At 36.0% G+C, this 20,013-nt stretch overlaps 1 non-coding gene across 1 annotated transcript; it reads right to left on the reverse strand.

Moving 5' to 3' along the window:
- Window positions 1–19,907: 19,907 nt before the first annotated feature.
- Window positions 19,908–20,013, reverse strand: LOC120276637. Its single transcript, XR_005541347.1, has one exon. It is a non-coding gene; the product is annotated as a small nucleolar RNA R71 (small nucleolar RNA).

Below are 20,013 nucleotides of genomic sequence, written 5' to 3' on the forward strand. Positions count from 1 at the left end.
TGTGAACTTTCAATCTTTCATTGACTTTTATAATTCATTATCTTGATTTAGATTCAATTTTGTGTTTTTCTTGCCTTGGACTCTATCATAGTGAAAGCCAAAAGTTTATGTTTGATGTACATGAGTGAGGAATCGAGAGATCCACCGTGTACGTATAGACATACCGCAATTGAAGGGAAACACGAGCCCGCCTAGAGATAAGGCACTTTGGGATTGAGATTTCTTTCCTTGTGTTTCTTAAGAGTGGGTTACCGTTAGGATTCCGTGTGTACTGCAATTGTAGGGAGTAAGATTTAGGAAGAGATATTGATTTTTTACTTCATATAGGATTAAGGGTGATCACTACAAGAGAAGGATTGTCTAGTTCTTTGAACCTATGTTATATCTAGAAAGAGTTCATAGAGTGCATTGAGGTCATAGGGTAGTTGTAAAGTGTCGTATGGGACCAATTACTATTCATCTTGAGAAAGGGGGTAATATGTATTAGGAACTCTGTCGGTCTAATAGATTTTGCATTCATTCAATACATCTTATCCAGAACCTCATTATAACCCTAAAAGAAGTCTATGCCTTGATACCTTTGTTTGATGCTTGATTTACCCCTTGTTAGTTTTCTTCATTAGTTTTACTTTAGTATCCTTGCTTTTGTTTAACTTTGTTCACTGAATCTTGCTTTAGGCTAGATAGTAGGATGAACATTAGCACATATATTTCTTAGTTTCTCGTGGGATTGATGATGAGTGTACAAAGTTCATGTATTTTATGACATTTTTTAAACTCATTTGACTTGTATAATAATCATATTGGGGAATTCGATACTAAATCGAGTGTGTTTCACATTTTCAGGTTTCGGGCAACACATATAGATGAGAGAGAACCAAAAGAAGCATTCCAAACCTTAAATAGAGAAGCTGGAGCTCTCACGGCATCATTTGACAAGGATAAGGCAAATTGGGTGGCTTACCGACAGCTTATGGCCTGACTTACGGCTATAACCACTTTCCAAAGAACCTTGTGGGCTTGCTTATGCTTGTAAGGGGGAGGTCAGAGTAAAATCAGATGACCTTATGGGTAGGACTTACGCCTGTAAGGATTCTAGTAAGGACCATGCAGAGGAGTTTACAACTAGAGCTTATGCCTATAAGGGCGGTCACAAGAAACAACATAGTGAAGCTTATGGTCCAGCCCTTACAGCTGTAAGCTGGACCGTAACATAGATAGAAGACCTTACAGATAGGGCTTACAATCATAAGTGATCCCGTAAGGCTCGGGACCATCTTCCCTAGCTCCCTTACGACCACGTCCTTACGCCCGTAAGTAGACGGGTATAAATAGATCTGATGATGATTTTTATGAAATTCTTTGGATTTCTTTTGTTCTTTTCTTAGAGGAAAAGTTAGGGAAGAAAGGAGACAAATCTCCAGGGCTCAAGGGGCGATAAAGGAGATTTGGATCCACATTCAAAGGGATAGGAAATCGTAGCCGTCAAGCTCACCTTGGCGGCATGCATGGAAACTTTCCTAGGGTTTTATCCGTGATTCATCTATGACGCAAATAAGAAGTGGGTTTTCATGTTTTCAATGTTGCCTTCCGTGTATTGTATCTTGGATGTTTACCCTCTATTAATGGAGGGCTAATTTGTTAGATGTTTGGGCATAGTTGAACTCTAGGGTTTATCTTTTGACATTGGTTGCTGGATTCATGTGATTTACTTATTTTTTTATTGCAATTAATTTCTATTTGAATCTAATTACATGTTTGAATGATTAATTGCTATTGTGACAAAAGCCCTAGTTATCATATTTATTGTGCTTTGTGACAAGAAGAAATTCACAACTAGCATATACATGCCGTGATTAGAGGGAATTGTGAGTAAGCCTAGGCACAGGGTAGTTTGGAGGCTACATCTCCCTCAATTCTCCCAAGTGAGTTAATGATTATCTCTGTGCTCTTTGCAATCATGTGTAGTAGATTTTAGGAGAAATCGCATTTCTACTATGTATTCAGATTAGGGGTAATCCCTCTTCATAAGAGAGATTATCTACTCAAGTGATCATCATTAGCTCACAGTGAGATTTCATAGAGTGTTAATGAGATTATGTGGATGCTTGTATCAACTTTGCATTGATTAAGTTACTCTTCACCCTTGAAAAGGAGGTTTAGTATAATTCTAGAAACCTTTTAGTTCAAATATGATTCCATACTTAGACAACCTTTGTCCTATACTTCATTGCCCGGACATCGTTTCTTCCCCTGATATCTTTCTTGTTTTATTTCGGTATTTCTTTCTTTATTCTCTTTTGCTCACACACACATCACTCAATCAATTAGGCTAATTTTCGGAATTAGAGTTATTACTAATACTCTCATTCTTACTTGTGGACTGACATCTTGCTTTAAGCACATTATTATTACATGATCGGCATGTACACTTGTGTCCCTATCAAGTTTTGGAGCCGTTGCCTTGGAAAAATTGAGATATTAGGAACACTTGTGTTTCTGTCACTTTAGCCATTTATTTTCTTTCTCATTTGTTCTTATTTTCTTTCTCATTTGTTCTTTCTGATTTTTTTCTTTTTGTTTGATTTCAGTGTATGCCACCTAAAGGCAAATTGACATGATTGGTGGAAGGTGAGAGCAGTATAGAGAAGGGTAATTAGAACCACATTGAGAATAGCTTTATTGAACGAGACAGGATCTTTGACTGTGAGTGTGGAGGGAGAGCATTTAGACACCATGGTAGATTAAGGGAACCAGCTGAGGACCATATTCGATTATGCTCGCCCTACGCTTGATGGTTCTCAGTCTAGTATAGTTCACCACTAATTACGTCAAACAATTTTGAGCTAAAGCCAGCCTTCGTACAAATGGTCCAATAATTATCATAGTTATATGGATTACCAGACGAGGACCTAAACAGTCACATTAGAGGGTTCCTCAAAGTTTGTGACATGCTGAAGATCAACAATGTCTCTGATGACACTATCAGAATCTGACTGTTCCCTTTTTCCTTGACGGGTAGAGCCAAGCAGTGGCTCTAACCTTTCCTCATGCATCTATCATGATGTGGGAATAGCTTGTTGAGAGATTTTTGGCCCGTTATTTCCCATCAGGAAGGATGACCAAGTTGCGTCAGGAGATTACTTCTTTTGTATAGTTGGACTTAGAATAGCTGTTTGAGGAATGGGAGAGATTTAAGGAAATGTTGAGGAAGTGTCCACACCATAATCTCCCGGAGCAGATGGGAGTGCAGATATTCAATCAAGGCCTAAACTAGAGCACTAGGTATCTTATTGACTTAACAACAGGAGGATTACTTGGTAGTAAGACCCAGAGGCAGCTAAGCAATTGATTAAAGGAATATCCATGAACAAATAACGGTGGAATTCCAGGGGGAAGTTAGGTGGAAAGACCACCAGGATGATAGAGGTTATCCAAGTTACATCGTTAGCCGCCCAAGTGGAAGCTCTGAGAAGAAAAATTGACAACTTAACCACCCAGAAACCAGTTGCAGTGACGGCTTGTGATACATGTGCGGAAGAACATACTTCAACCAATTGTTCCATTGTAAGAGCGGTGCACAAACTCACTAAGTAGGTAGACTTCGTTGGTAGTGCCCTCTGATAGCAAGGGAATTCCTACAATAACACATACAACCCAAGATGGCAGAATCAGCCCAATTTCTCTTGGGAAAATCAAGGTTAGCAGCAGAAGCCCCCGTTAGGATTTCCTCTTCACTTGCAGTCAAACCGGAAACCCTTATTAGAGGAGGTGCTTACTCGGTTTACAGACTATAAATACCAAATTTCAGTAGTCAGACGCCAGATTCTAAAGCCTAAATTCTACTATGATAAACCAGCAGGCTTCTTTTTAGAACTTAGAGAATTAAGTTGGCCAGATTGTGAAGTTATTGTTTGAGAGACCACATGGCAATTTACCGAGTAATACTAAGGCCAATCCCCATGAGTATCTTAAGGCTATCACTCTTAGAAGTGGTAAAGAAGTGGGGATGGGTGATGAAAGGGTGATGGAAAGGGAAAAAGAACTAGAAATCAAGGTTTCTAAAAGCTAGGCGAAAGAGGGAGAAGCCACTTCGATTATTGAGAAGAGAACACCGCCACTGGTAAAGGAGTATATTCCATGACTTCCGTATCCCTCTCGACTGAAGAGTGACCACACAGATGAGAAATTTAAGCTATTAAGATTTACTTGGTGGTGTTCACGGAAGGTCCTTAGGCGTTATACGGTAATTGACCTCTGGTATAATTGAGAAAGGTGTTTTAATGCTTTATTTTATTCCCTTCGTGTCTTGTAATTTGAATTCTTGCCCTCCATTAATGAAGGGCTAATTTTGTAGATGTTTAGGCATAGCTAAACTCTAGGGTTTTGTCTTCTGACATTGGTTGTGGATCCTTATAATTTAGTTGTTTCTTAATTACAATCCATGTTATTTGAATCTAATTGCGTGTTTGTATTGCTTGATTTCTATCTAGGCAAAAGTCATAAATATCATATTTGATGTGTTTCGTAAAAAGTTGAAATACCCACCTAGTATAGACATGCCGCTATTAGAAAGGATTATGAGTAAGACTAACCATATGGTACTTTGGAGAAATTTTCTCTCTCAATCCTCCCAAGTAGGTTAACAAGTTATTTCCTCACTCGTTGCAATAACGTGCAATAGATTTTAGGAGAAATAAAATTTCTATTGTATATTGGATTAGGGGTAATCTCTTTGTAAGAAGGATTACCTATTTAAGAAATTGTTGTTAAGTTACATTGAAATTTCACAGAGTGTAAAGCAATTGTGTTTTGACTGTATCAATACTATATTGAATAAGTTACTATTTATCCTTACAAGAGGTGTTTAGTTTAATTTATAAAATCTCTTGGTTCAAATAGGATTGCATGATTAAACAACCCTTGTCTTAAACTTAACAAAGCCTAGAGGGATGCTATGCCTAGACATCGCTTCTTCTCCTGATTTATCTACTATTTTTACTTTGTATTTCTTGTCTTTTTGCTTTCTAGGTATTTTTGCACAACTTCGATTAGGCTAATTTTTGGGATAGGAATTAGTATTAGTAGTCTCAATCTTCTATGTGGACCAATACCTCACTTTTGAGCACTTTATTATATGATTGGCATGCACACTTGCATCTTTATCAAGTTTTTGGTGCCGTTGCCTGGGAAGATTTGAGATATTAGTAACAATTCTTGTATTTCATCACTTTAGCCATTTTTCTTTGTATCCTTTGTTAATTTTTTATTTTTGTTCTTTCTGATTTCTTTTCTTTTGTTTAACTGTAGTGCATGCCATCCAAAGGTAAATTGACACAACTGGTGGAAGGTGAAGGAAGTATAGAGAGAGTGATTGGAAGTACACTAAGGGCAACATTGTTGTCTGAAACAGGTTTATTAACAGTGAGAGTTGAAGGAGAATAATTAGGCAATATGGTAGATCAAGGGGATCGACAAAGAACCTGTTCTCATTATGCTCACCCTACTCTTGATGTTTCCCAGTCCAGTATTGTTTGCCAACTAGTAGCTGCCAACAACTTTAAGCTCAACCTAGCGTTTGTGTAGATTGTTTAACAATCACTACTGTTTCATTATTTGTAGGATGAAGATCCAAATAGCCCTATTGGAAGGTTCCTTCAGGTGTGTGATATGTTGAAGATCAATAATATCTCCGACAACATTATCAGAATATGACTGTTTCCTTTCTTTTTGAAGGATAGAACCAAGCAGTGGCTACAGGCCTTTCCCCGTGCTTTCATCACAATATGGGAAAAGCTTGTTGAGGCTTTTTTGGCCTGTTACTTCCCACCGAGGAGGATGACCAAGTTATACTAGGAGATCACTTCTTTTGTATAGTCGGATTCATAGTCACTCTTTGAGGCCTGGGAGAGTTTTAAAGATTTATTGATGAGGTGTCTAGACTTCAACCTCCCGAAATGGATAGAAGTATAGATATTCCATTAGGGCCTCAACCAGAACACTAGGCAGCTTATTGACTTAGCAAGAGATGGATCACTTTTTAGTAAGACCCCAGAGGTGGCCAAAATGTTGATAAAGGAAGTCACCATGAATAAATACCAATAGAATTCCAGGGAAAAGTTAGTTAGAAAGCCTGCCGAGACCTTGGCGATTAGTGAGGTTACCACGTTGGGCTTCCAGATAGGGGCTTTGAGCAGAAAGATTGACAACCTATCCACCCAAAAGTAGCTATATTTATGTTGTGTGACACATGTGAAGCAGGACATAAATTGACTGATTGTCCTATTGTAGGAGAGACGCATGCCACTGAGCAAATTAACTTTGTTACTAGTGCCTTTCCACCATAAGGAAACCCTTATAGCAACACATACAATCTAAGATGGAGGAATCACCCCAATTTCACTTAGGGCAATCAGGGGAACAGAAGAAGCCACCACCTGGATTTCCTCCTTACCCACATTTTGATCAGAAGCCTACACTCGAGGATGTCCTTACTCTGTTCATACAAACCATGAACACAAAATTTCAGTAGTTTGATGCTAGGTTCTAGAGCATGGAGTCTACAATGAGGAACCAGTAGGCATCTCTCAAGAACTTGGAGAATCAGGTTGGGTAGATTGCGAAGTTGTTGTTTGAGAATCTTGCGGGCATGCTTATGCCCGTACAGAGGAGTATAAAGATAATCAAAGGGACTTACAGGCAGGACTTACACATGTAAGTGAGACCTTAAGGACTGATCAGAGGAACTTACAAGCACAATATACGCTCGTAAGGGTGGTCGCAAGGGCTATCTGAGAAGTATATGGTCCAACACTTATGATCGTAAGTTGGATTGTAACACCAAACAAAAGACCTTATGGATGGGACTTATAGCCGTAAGTGATCTCGTAAGGCTTATGACTCATCATTTCCAGCTTCTTACGACCACGTTCTTACACCTATAAGCAGTTGTAAGTGGCTAGGTATAAATATTTCTGAATAGGGTTTTTAAGATACCTTTGGTTCTATTCAATGGTGAGGCTTGCGGAAAGAAAGGGGGACGATTTCCAAGGGTTTGGAGGCAAATCAAAAGGAGATTCAGCCCACCCATTGGAGATTAGAGGGATTGGAGCCTTCAAGGATTGTCTTGGTGGTGTTTGTAGAAGGTTCTTGAGCATTTTATGGCAATTACCTCTTGGTGCAATTGAGGAGGGGGTTTTGATGTTTTATTTAGTTCTTGTTACATATTATTATTTGAATGCTTGCTCTCCTCTAACGGAGAGCTAATTTTGTAGATGTTTGGGCGTAGACGAGCTCTATGATTTATTCTATTTTGACGTTGGTTGTAGATCTTTATATTTAATTATTTCTTAATTGTAATCCATTTCTATTTGAATCAAATTTTGTGTTTTCAATGTCTTGAATGCTATAGAGGCAAAAGTCCTAGTTTTCTTGTATGATGTGCTTTGTGATGAGTAGAAATACCCATTTAGCATTGAAAAACCACGATTGGAGAGGATTGTGTGCAAGCCTAGCAATGGGGTATCTTGGAGTCGAGAGTTCTCCTCCCTCAATCCTCACGAGTGATTTAACAAGTAATTCCATACTCTTTGCAATCGTAGGGAAAAGATTTTTTGGAGAAATCACATTTCCATTATGTATGGGCTTAGGGATAATTACTTTGCTAGAAGAATTGTCTACTTATGAATTCTTGTTAAATTAACATTGAGATTTTATAGAGTGTAACACGGTTGTGGGGTGTCTTTATTAGCACTGTACTGAACCAGTTACTTTTCACCCTTGCAAGAGGGGTTTGGTATATTCTAGGATTTCTGTCAGTTCAAATAGGATTGCTATACTTATACAAACTTTGTCATGGACTTATAAAACCCTAGAGGGACTCTGCACCCAAGCATCTCATCTCCCCTTGAGTCTCGACTGATTTAATTTTTATATTCTTGCTTTTTATTCTCTTTCTTTGTATTTTGTTTGCGCACATCACAGTTTTTGGTTAGGTTAATTTTCGGGATTAGGACTAGTTCTAGTACTCTCAATCTTTCTTGTGGATCGATACCCTGTCATAGTGCATACTTTACTACTTGAACGGCACGTACACTTGCGTTAACCCCTATCAGTTAGGTAGGGAATTTCATGGGCTAAGTTTACTTCAGTAATGGTGGTTGCAAGTACCAGTGAAGACTTTGAGGTCCAAGGCTTACGCCTGTAAGCTAGACTATAAGACCCTGACAAAAGATGTTATAGGTAGAGCTTATGCTCGTAAGCCGCTTGTAAGGGTCTTCGCCCTTTATCTCTAGTTACTGCATTGAGTTATGCCCATAAGATACACATTAAGCCAAAGAGTATAAATAGGTTTAATGAGGCTTGTAGAGACATGTTTTGGCAGCTAGGCAAGGGGAGACAAGGAGGAAAGCTAAGGATAGCTTTTCTTCACCATTCCGAGGGAGAATCAAGAGCATCAAGTCCATATATAGAGCTTTAAGAAAGACATCCATGAGCAATCTAGGTAGCATTTATAGCATTTTATTGGTATTTATTTGCCAATCCAGGGGGAAAAGCTTGAGGGAGTGTGCCTACTGTTTATTTTTATGTCTTTTTTTCTCTAGATTGGATTGTCATTTTGTAAAAGTGGAGAACTAATTTTCATTGTGTTTGTGTACAGATGAACTAGAGGGCTTTATTCTTTTGAGACTTGTTCGTCAAGGCTTCAATATTAATTGTGTTTTAGATTCAATTGTTTTGATTTCTATCATTACAAGAGCCGAGAAATCTTGTATGATTTGCATAAGTGATGATTAAGAAATCTACTATGTATAGATTAACTGGGATTGAAGGGAATTACAAGTCCACCTAGAGATAGGGTTCTTTGGGATCGATTGATGATCCCTATAATTCTTCTAGGTGAGGTTAATTCATCTAGGTTTTTGTTATTAATGCTATTGTAGAAAGTGTTTATTAGGAAGAGATTCCAATTACTCTTTGTATATGACTAGGATCGATAACTTCTAAAGGAGAATCGATTATCTTGAGGATCCATGTTGATATCTAATTAGAGTTCTCTAATCTCAATACAGTCCTGGGGATATTTGTATTAGCTCAGTATGGGACTAAGTGTTGTTTGCCTTGATAAAGGGGCAACTTAGCTTAGGAACTTTCTCCGTCTAGCGAATATTGGTTTACCAGTCCTAACCTTGTCTAGTTTTCATTGTCAAACCTAAAGGAAGTCTATGCTCGGACACCCATATTTCATGCTTAGTCTATCTCCTGTAAGGCGGTGTCATCAATATCCTTTCTTGATTTTTAGTTCTTTTCAATCTTCCTTAACCATGTTTTCATTTAGGTTTGATAACAAAATGAGAATTAGTACTAGTATTTCCTTGTTTTCACGCACATTATAATACTTGATCTATACATGCACTTGTGTTTTATTGGTGACATTAGTCCTTTTCACCTATGTTTAGCTTGTGTTCAACCTTGATTTCTCTAGGTTTAAAAGAAAATGTAGAGATTTTTTGAGAAACTTTTATCAATCTTTTGTACCATCTTATGAGGGATGATAACTATAAGGTAGTTACCTTGAGAAATCTTAAGTGGTGTCATTCAAATCAATTTGACGTGATTAACAAGAAAGACTTGTCTCCTCGGTCAGAGGGGATTTTATTAACCAAGCTTGGAGTTTAGTGGAGTTTTCTATGTGATGAGTGTATAACATTCATGTATTTTATATCACTTTATACACTCATTCGGCATGTATTAGAATCATATTGTAGAATTTGATGCTAAATCTAGTGTGTATCACATGAATAGGCTTAGGGCAGCACTTCAAGATGAGAGAGAGAGAGAGAGAGAGAGAGAGAGAGAGAGAGACAAAAGGAGCATTCTAGACCTTAAATGAAGAAGATGGAGCTCTCTCAATATTATTTGAATAAGAATAAGGCAAAACTGGGTGGCTTACGGGCAACTTACAACCAACTTTACGGTCGTAAGTAGATTCTAGAGAACCTTATGGGCATGCTTTTTCTTGTAAGGGGATTTAGAGCCAAATCAGAGGACCTTACAGGCAAGACTTACGCTAGTAAGGATGCCCATAAGGACCATCCAGAGGAGTTTATGACCATAGCATGCGCCTGTAAGGGCAGTCACAAGAAGCAATACAGTAAAGTTTACAGTCTAACGCTTACGGCCGTAGCTGGACCATAACACTAGCAGAAGACCTTACGGATGTGACTTACGACCGTAAGTGTTCCCGTAAGACTCGTGACTATTTTCTCCTGCTCCCTTACGGCCACGTCCTTACGTCCGTAAGTCACGCAAGGATTTTTAGGGCAACTTTTACTTTTCTTTGGGGCAACTCTTGGAGGTAAAGTGAGGAAAGAAAGGGGATGAATCTCTAGCACTCAAGGGGCTATTCCAAGGGAGATTTAGATTCACATTGAAGGGGATTGAAGATCGTAGCCGTCAAGCTCACCTTGGTGGTGTGCGTGGAAGTTTTCCTAGGGCTTCTCCGGTGATCCTTCCTCGGCACGGTTAAGAAAAGGGTTTTCATGTTTTTCATGTCTCCTCTCATTATTTGTATCTTGAATGCTTGTCCTCCTTTAATGAATGGCTAATTTGTAAATGTTGGGGTATAGTTAAATTTTTGGGTTTATTTCATTGACATTGGTTGTTGGATCTATGATCTTTATTTATTTTTTTAATTGTAATCATTTCTATTTGAATCTAATTGTGATTTTGAATGCTTGGTTGCTAACGAGACGAAAGCCTTAGCTATCATACTCGACGTGCTTTGTGAAAAGAAAAAGTTCCCACCTAGCATAGACATGCCACAATTCGAGGGGATTGTAAGTAAGCCTTTGGTTAGGGTACTTTGTAGACCCCATCTCACTAAATCCTCCCGAGTGCGTTAGTGATAATCTTCGTGCTCTTTGCAATAATGTGTAGTAGATTTTAGATGAAATCACATCTTTACTCTACATTCGGATTAAAAATAATCTTTCTCTATGGGGGAGATTATCTACTTAAGAGATTATCATTAACTCACAGTGAGGTTTCATAGAGTCTTAATGCGATTGTGTGGATGTCTGTATCAGTTCTTCACCTATTCAGTTACCCTTCACTTGAGAAATCGGGATTTAGTATAATTCTGGAAACCTCTTGGTTCAAATAGGATTCCAAACCTAGACAACCTTTGTCCTGTACTTTATAAACCTAGAGGGATGCTATACCCGGACATCATTTTCTTTCTTGACTTTCCTCCATCTTTTCATATTTTTCTTGCTTTTATTTCCTTTTTGTTCACACACACATCACTCTATTACTTAGGTTATTTTTCTAAATTAAGGATATTACTAGTATTTACTTTCTTCCCTGTTGACCGAGACTCTGCTTTACGCACATTATTATTATGCGACTTGCATGTACACTTGCATCTCTATCACTGTGATGTTTTATGTGACTTTCTTTGTTGTTGATTGTATTGTGAACTTCTCTTAGATGAGGAGCTAAATGTCATTGGGTATCTAGACATCGGACTACCTTAGGATGGATTTGTAATTGGATATATTTTATATTAGTTTATATAGATTTGTTTTAATGATTCAGGTGTGCTTTGATGCATGAATTATACATATAGTGAGAGTTTTAATTCACTTGTGTGTCAAGATTGAGAAAATTCTCTTATAGATATAGCATAAGTGAATAGAATCACAGATATTTGGTGTCACAACTCTTTTAGATCGGGATTAGAGAGCGGGAGCCATTTGTCCTAATTAATAGAGAGATTCATAGAGCTTAACGCAATCACATGGAAAATCCTAGTAGAAAAAGACTCAATCAATATTTGTATGGGATTAGGCCCTAATATCCTTGGAATTAGTACTAGTACTTCTAGTTCTCATGGAATTAACAACCATTCTCATCTATTATGTTACTTGTTTAACTAGTGCATTTACTAGTCTTTGACTAGTTAGGATCAAGAGAGAGGAGCATCAACAACAAAATAATAAAGACGATGTTCATGATCAAATGCTTAGTTAATTTTCAAATGATTGCATGTCACATGAAATATATACATATATATATATATATATATACACATATATCTAGAAAACAAAAAAGTGGTGCATATCTTCTTCCTAGAAGTAGTCATGCCAAAATTCTCAGTCATATCAGGTCCTTCCCTTTTCCCACTTGAGGCAGTAAGAAGGTGATAATAACGTAAGTGTATGTGCCGATCGTGTAATAAACTGCTGAAAAGTTAGGTGTCATTCCACAGGGAAGATTGCGACTACTAGTACTAACCATAATTCTGAAAGTTAGCCTAAACAAAAATAGTGATGTGTGTGAATAAACTTAAAACTAAAAGAAAAAAATATGAAACAAAGGAGTAGAGAAATTAGTGTAAGAACCGATGTCTGGGCATAGCATTTCTTTAGGGTTTGGTTAAGTGCAGGACAAAGATTGTCTAAACATACGATCTTATTTGAACTGAGAGATTTTCTAAATTATACTAAACCCCTCTTGCAAGGGTGAATAGTATTTAAAATGATACAATGTTGATACAGTTACCACACAATCATTTTACACTTTGTGAAACTCAATGTGAGTTAATAAGAATTTCTTAAGTAGGACGTAATCTTTCTTGCAAAGAGATTACCCCTAATCCGAATACAAAATAAAGATGCTATTTCTCCTAAAATCTATTCCACATGATTGTAAAGAGCATGAAAATACTTTTTAACCCACTAGTGAGGATTGAGGAAGAAGAATTCCCCAAAGTACCATATTGCTAGGTTATTAATAATCCCCTCTAATTACAGCATGTCTATGCTAGGTGGGTATTTCTACTCATCCCAAAGCACATAGAAAATGATAACTAGGGCTTTTGCCATGATAGCAATTAAGCAATACAATCACACAATTAGATTCAAATAACATCGATTGCAATTAAAAAAAAATAAGTAAATCACAAAGGTCCACAATCAATATCAAAAGATAAAACCCTAGAGTTTAACTATGCTCAAACATCTAAGAAATTAGCCTTCCATTAATGGAGGGCAAGCATTTAAATTACAAAACATGAAGTGAATAAACATAAGCATTAAAACCCCCTTCTCAATCGTGCCTAAGGTTGATCACCGAAAAACTCCAAAGAATCTTCCGCGAACTTTGTCAAGATAATCTTGATAGCTACGATCTTCCTTTCCTTGATAATGAAATCAAATCTCCTTCAAAAATCACCTATAAAACCATGGAGATTTGCCTCCATTCTTCCCTAGCCTCACCTCCAAGAATTGAATCAAAGATTGCCTTAAAATCCTCATCAGATCTATTTGTATTGTGCCACTTATGGGCTTCTTACAGGCGTAAGGACATGGCCAGGTGGGTTGCGAGTCTTACGGGAACATTTAAGGCTATAAATCCCATTCGTAAGGTCTTTTATCTTGTGTTACTGTCCAATTTACGGCCGTAAACACCGGCCCATAAGCTTCTTTGTGTTGCCCTTGCATTTACCTTACCAACGTAAGCTCTGCTCGTAAACTCCTCTTGATGGTCCTTGCGAGCCTCCTTATAGGCTTAAGTCTTACCCGTAAGATCCTCTGGTTTGACTCTATACTCTGCTCGTAAGCTTTGCTTGTAAGCCAGACTGTAAACTGCTCGTAAGCCATTCTGTTTACTTTATCCTTATTCAATTGATGCCGAGAGAGTTCTATCATCTTCGTTTTGGCTCTGGAATACTTCTTTTGGTTTTCTCTCAGCTTTAAGTGCTGAATGAAGCTTGAGAATACAAAACACACTATGTTTTAGTTTGAATTCCATAATATATATCTAATACATGTCTAATGAGTGTAGAAAATGATATAAAATAATAGAACATTTTACATTCATCAAATGCCCCCATACTTAAGCTTTTGCTTGTCCTCAAATAAAAATAAAATGTTACAAACCAAGAGGTAAAAGTGCATGACCTAGGGTAATCAAGAATTGGGGAGTTTTAAAAGTAGTCAGGTGTACATAATATAAGGATGCTAGAATCTCAAGTTCCAAAAATAGTTAACACTCTATTCAAGGTTATTGATTGTGTGTGTGTTACAACTTTGTACTTCAGTTTTTTTGACCTAAAAGAATTCAGTAACAAAAATTTCATAAAAAACATTTTCTCTGCAAGGTAGCCTTTTCTCACGAGGGCTCGTAATGTGGCTTTCACACTTAAGAAAGATAGCTCTTTCCCCATCTTTTACTGGAATATGGTAGCTTTCACTCTCCTAAATAGGTAGCTCTTTATCTCCTTAGGGCATACAAAGCATCCGACTTATCAAGAGTAGCTCCACATATCTACTGAGGATAGCTCTTTCTGTTTCCCAAATTTTCTCTTTTTCAAACAAATTATTTCAAATTTGCAAAAATTTTCTCAATTTATTCTACTTGAAGTAAAATGAACTAAACTATACAAAGTCATACACGGTCTAAGTTATTACAATAGAGAAGTTGTGTGCTCTAATTAAGTGAATAACCAAAAATAGGGTGCAAACTATAAAAAATAGAACCAAAAAAGGAACAAACTTGCATGTGTTCATCCTAATAGTATGAAACTATCACTAGATTCCAAATGCAACGTCATAAGTCTCAACTTGGCAAATAAAATAATACAATGAATCCTAAACCCTCCCCCACACTTAAATCATACATTGTCCTCAATGTGTTTAAAAGATGGATATGCAAGATAATATAAACAAGAATAGGAGGGAAGTGGAAAACGAGTACTTTCCCAGTTCATATATGAAAGTTCAATGATCCTTGAAATCGGTCTAGTGTGTCCATTGGAGTGCCCAAGTGGTGGGAGTCACTTAAGGTCAAGAAAAGACTGAGTGAGCATCCCCTTTACAATTGAGGATGGTGAGTGTTACAATAAAATCTTGCTAGTACATCGAGAAGACTTTAAAGCTCAACAAAATAAATAAATAAAAATAAAAAATTAACAAAAACAGAAACTAAAATTCACTAGTAAGTCATAAAATCACAGGACACTCACTGCTTTCAAACTAAGATTAGAGGAGGCCTTTGAAGGACGAGTTGATACCTCTCGTTCGGGCCATTGGATATCTGCTTAGAAGGCAAAGTAGACTCTAATCCAGAGATTTTGTCATCCTCTGGAGAGAGGCATTGACAAAGTTTTTCTTATGTTACTTGTTATTTAATTTCCTTACTTTATATATTGACTTGTTATTTGTTCTTGCAAATCATCTATGTGTTCTTCATGCTTGTAATTATTTTCTTAAGAGCCCCACTTGCATACCTGAATTAATTATATGATTTTGATTAAGAAATAAATTATGCTAGATTAAATCATATATTGTAGGAAAAAAGTCAAAACCTAGAGATAGAGTTTATGGTGTCCAACTCTCCAGATTAGGGTTAAATCTAGTAACGTGATTCACAGATCGCTAGTGCAATCATAGGGTAATTGGTGTCATCTTATGGGATTAGAGTTTAGCCACCTTAAGAAAAGGTCACACTACTTTAGGGGATTCCATGGTCGTAAAACACTCAACATAGAGTCAATAAAGGAAATCATTTGCAAGGTAGTCTTGAGGGGATTAGTATACGAGTTACTATATTCTCATTTTAGTTTAGTCAAGATTCACTAGATCGGTCACTTGATCTTTTTTAGTTAGGTTTTATAAATCTTCACTCGAATTCATCGGCTAGATTTAGTAGTTGACCTAATTAATAATTGATGCTTTAAATTTCATTTCCATGAGTCGCTCTCAATGTTACATGGTGATTGATGACACAGATGTAAATGAAGGGGTAAGCTTCCAAATGTTGTATTTATCAAAATTCTTAGCATCAAAAAGTTCTTAACTTAAGTGAAACTTATACAATTTTATTTGATTGATTTATATTTCAGGTTGTTGATGTTAATAAGGATGGAAGTGGACTAAGTTATCAAATGTTATTTGATTGATAGAAGAGTGATATGCTACCAGGTAATTTTTCTTTTCTAAAATAAAAGATGGCATCACTCTTATTGATGGAAGACTCTTTATTTTATAGTTCATTTATTGTTTTATTTGGGAGAATGAATGATTGATGATTTTTTCCAAATAGAAAGATTTTTTTTTGCTTGTAATATGTTATATGGTTTGAATGTTTTATTTATATTCTTCTTCATGTTCAAAACCTTACAATTTGATTCAAAATATGATTTAAATGGTGTTATTTTTATAATTCAAGATTCTATTATGATTTTTTTTCTTAACTCCTTTCGCAGATGTGGATTTCAAAGGAAGATACTGCACTGCTTTTGAATGTTGGAGTTATTATCTTGTTGCTTAAAGGCCTAATATTAGAGTTATTACCTTGTATTTTTATGTTATTGGTTGGAGTTATGGTGTTATTATATATGGTATTATTTGTATGTTGTATGGAGTTTTTCTTAACTTATCTTTTGGGTGAGCATTATGACTTTATAAGTGTATAATCTTGGATGAAGTTATTAATGACTCTAAGTATCTAGGTTGATTGATTTATATTATGCATTAGTTATTAATTTTTTTTTTTAAAAAAAATTGTACAAGCGGGAGCAAGATTTCCCGCGGGGGTGGGGATACCTGCAGTGCGAGGAGTGGGGATGTCCCCATCTCCAATTTCCCAACTGGGGCGGGGATGAGGAATCTCTGCCCGGGATGGGGGAGTGAGTGGGAACAGACTCTCCATCCCCACCCCATGGCCATCCTTAGTTTGGAGAGTCATATTTTAAGTTACATATTCGTACTTGTCACAGCATTGCCAAGCATAACTTCACCTACACCAACTATACCTGTTCGCTAAAAGTGATTTTTTATAATCAATTATAGATTATTCATAAATGATCCAACCATTAAAAATTCGGTTGTCAACATCTACCATATTCTGGAATGGACATGGATAATTTGTCATCCATAATTTGATACTAAACTGTTATTTCAAGTTGGTTGCATAAAAAAGTTATATTAATTGCAAGTTATATATATCGTTGTATTTGTCACCATGTACGCGCGTATGGACTCAGAGGGGTTGTATAATATAAATTTATTTATTATTCATATCTTTTTGAGAAAGAAGTAATGTTAACTAGTAACCTATTGTTGGACCTAAAGGCTCATAGTCAGCTATTAGTCCTATTAAGAAAAATGAGTGTGGGACATTTAAAATATATTGAGTTTTAGTCTTGCTAGAAATAATAGTGGTAACGGGTTCCACTATTAGGCCTATTAAGAAAAACGAGTGTGAGACATTTAAAATATATTAAGTTTTACTCGTGCTATAAATAGTAGTGGTAACGGGCTCCGCTATTAGTCCCATTAAAAAAAACGAGTGTGAGACATTTAAAATATATTGAGTTTTAGTCTTGCTAGAAATATTAGTGGTAAGGGGTTCTCAGTTGTGGGTGTGGGCTTTTTATCTAAGTCCCATGTCACCGAGTGAGGACGCACTTGAGTTGGCTAGAGTAATGGTGCTACAAAAGTATTGGGTCATGAGTTTGCCACTTATTGAATGCCATTATTTATTTAATTATTTATTGTGCCAAAAATCAAATAGATTTCCAAAAAAATAAAAAATTAAGATAATTTCAAATAAATAACAATGATTAAAAAAAATTATAATTATTAATTTATTTTGTCAAATATTTATTATGAAATATTTTTTATAATATTTTCAAAACCTAATATTAGTAGATTTGGATTAAATTTATATCTCTTTGAAAATCTTGTGGGAATTGGAGAGATATTAGAAATTTATTTATTTTTTTATAAAATTGTTAAATATATAATTGAAAAATAAAAAAATTTAAAACTTTAATAGTTATTTTACAGTGAGATAATTGTTAACATTATCACATAATAAATATATTTATTTTAATTTAGATTTCTTTCGTTAAAAATATATTGTTAACAAGAAAATGGATAAAATTAATAATTAAAATAAATTTTAAAATTATGTTAGAATGAAAATTCAACAAAATTTTAAGTTAATTATTTATTTTCAATACTTAGAAAATATTTGATAAGTATATAAATTGCATGAAATCCTAATATTACTTTTGTCTTATTTGTTGTTTAATCATGCAATTTTACATGATTTCTGTATGGATTTCATTCTCCTTGTTCGGAATACTGCTTTCTATTAATTTCCATGTTGATGAGTAGAATTCGACCCCAAATGTACATATGTTTGATGCATTTTAGAAGGCAAATCAAGGAATTAGAGATGGATGATCATAAAGTGAGAAGGGGATGCAAAGCAGTGAAACTGATTGTAACATGACTAGCCTGTGTCAATTAGCATGGTGTGTTTGGTGTTGATGCGGAGGTTCAGAAATTAAAATCAGATAGATACACAAGCGGCATATGTTACCTGGCACCACCGGTGTTTCGTGACATAAAAAGAAACCCTTGCCATATAAAAAGAAGAGGGGAAGAAAAGAAAACGAGAAGAAGGACAGCTAGGGTGAAAAGAGAATCAATCTCCACAGAGGCAAGAGAAGACATCAACAGTGGAACCAAAGAGCGGAGAAAAGAGAACATCAAGCTTGGATCCATATCGATTTGCCAATCATCAAGCAGGGATAAGAAGTTTCTTTTCTTTTAAACTTTGAATTTTCTTGTCAAATGTTAAGATCAATGTCTATGGATTGTATCTTGAATATGGAGGAGTAAAACATTTATTTCTCGGATCAGGACTTGTCCAAGGATTGTAAAAGATATTTTGTTCTGAATTTCTCTTCTTTGTTAATGGTTTATTGATTTTGATTTGGTTTTAAAGCATTAACACTTGTGATTTTGAATTCTTTCAATTGCATGAACTTAGGTGTCAAAGGAAAGACTGAGAAGTGAACTTTGATACTAGAATTTCAGAACCAAACATGCAATCTTGAATTAAGGTTTCTTGAGGATCCATTGAATTAAGGACGATTCACCTATGAGATCAATTAGACTAAACCGAGAAGAGTTCAGAGCAAAGTCTTTAGCATTCCTTGCGGTGAACCCTGATCCTAGGATAATTTAAACTCGAATTTCCCTAGGCCGTTATCCTAAATCGCCTTTAGCTTTTGTTAATTGTAGGATTTTAGTTTATTTGATTCAATTTTTCTTTTTTCTCAATTCACATTAGCTTGTTTGTCTAGATAATCTTAATCATAATTTTTCAGTAATTTGCAATTTAGTCCCTATGGGAACAATAATTTTATTACTACTTGACAGCCGTGCACTTGCGGATCACACCAAGTTTTTGGCACTATTTCTGGGAACTAAATATTGTTAATATTGATAGTAATTGCAAATTGATTATACTAGAAGTTTCATTTTCACTTTTCTCTATTTGTTTTAACTTTGTTTTGTTTTCTATTTTTGTAGATAAATTGCTTGTTTAGGCAAATGTTTGGAAGCTCTGAAAATATCGTGGAATCAAATCTGGAAGTTGAAAAAGCATTTCGCATTCGATATCAAAGAAGAAAAAGGGTTCATGAATCCTCGGATTCCCTAAGCATGGGTAACAGTAACAGAACTTTAAAAGATTTTGTCTGCCCCAAATGCCTAAGGATTACTTTCAAGCATTGTGAGACCCCACAGTGGAAGCCAATAATTTTGAGCCGAAGCCTTCACTTTTTCAAATGGTTCAACAAAATCAGTTTGGAGGCACATGTACTAAGGACCCTAACTTGCATCTTTCGGTATTCTTGGAATATTGTGATACCCTAAAGCTCAATGGGGTCTCAATAGATATTATTCATCTTAGACTGTCTCTTTTCTCTCTACAGGACAAATATTGAGCATGGCTACGTTCTCTTCCTGCTGAATCTATTACAACTTGGGATCAGTTGCTTCAAGCTGTCTTAGTCAAGTGTTTCCCACCGAGCAAAACTGCCCATTTAAGAAATCAGGTCACTAGCTTTGCTTAAAAAGATAATGAATCCTTGTACAATGCATGGGACAGATTTAAGGAGCTATTGAGACTATGCCCCCACCACGGCTT

Source organism: Dioscorea cayenensis, chromosome 14 (genome assembly GCF_009730915.1).
Source record: "Dioscorea cayenensis subsp. rotundata cultivar TDr96_F1 chromosome 14, TDr96_F1_v2_PseudoChromosome.rev07_lg8_w22 25.fasta, whole genome shotgun sequence".
NCBI classification, from domain to species: Eukaryota; Viridiplantae; Streptophyta; class Magnoliopsida; order Dioscoreales; family Dioscoreaceae; genus Dioscorea; species Dioscorea cayenensis.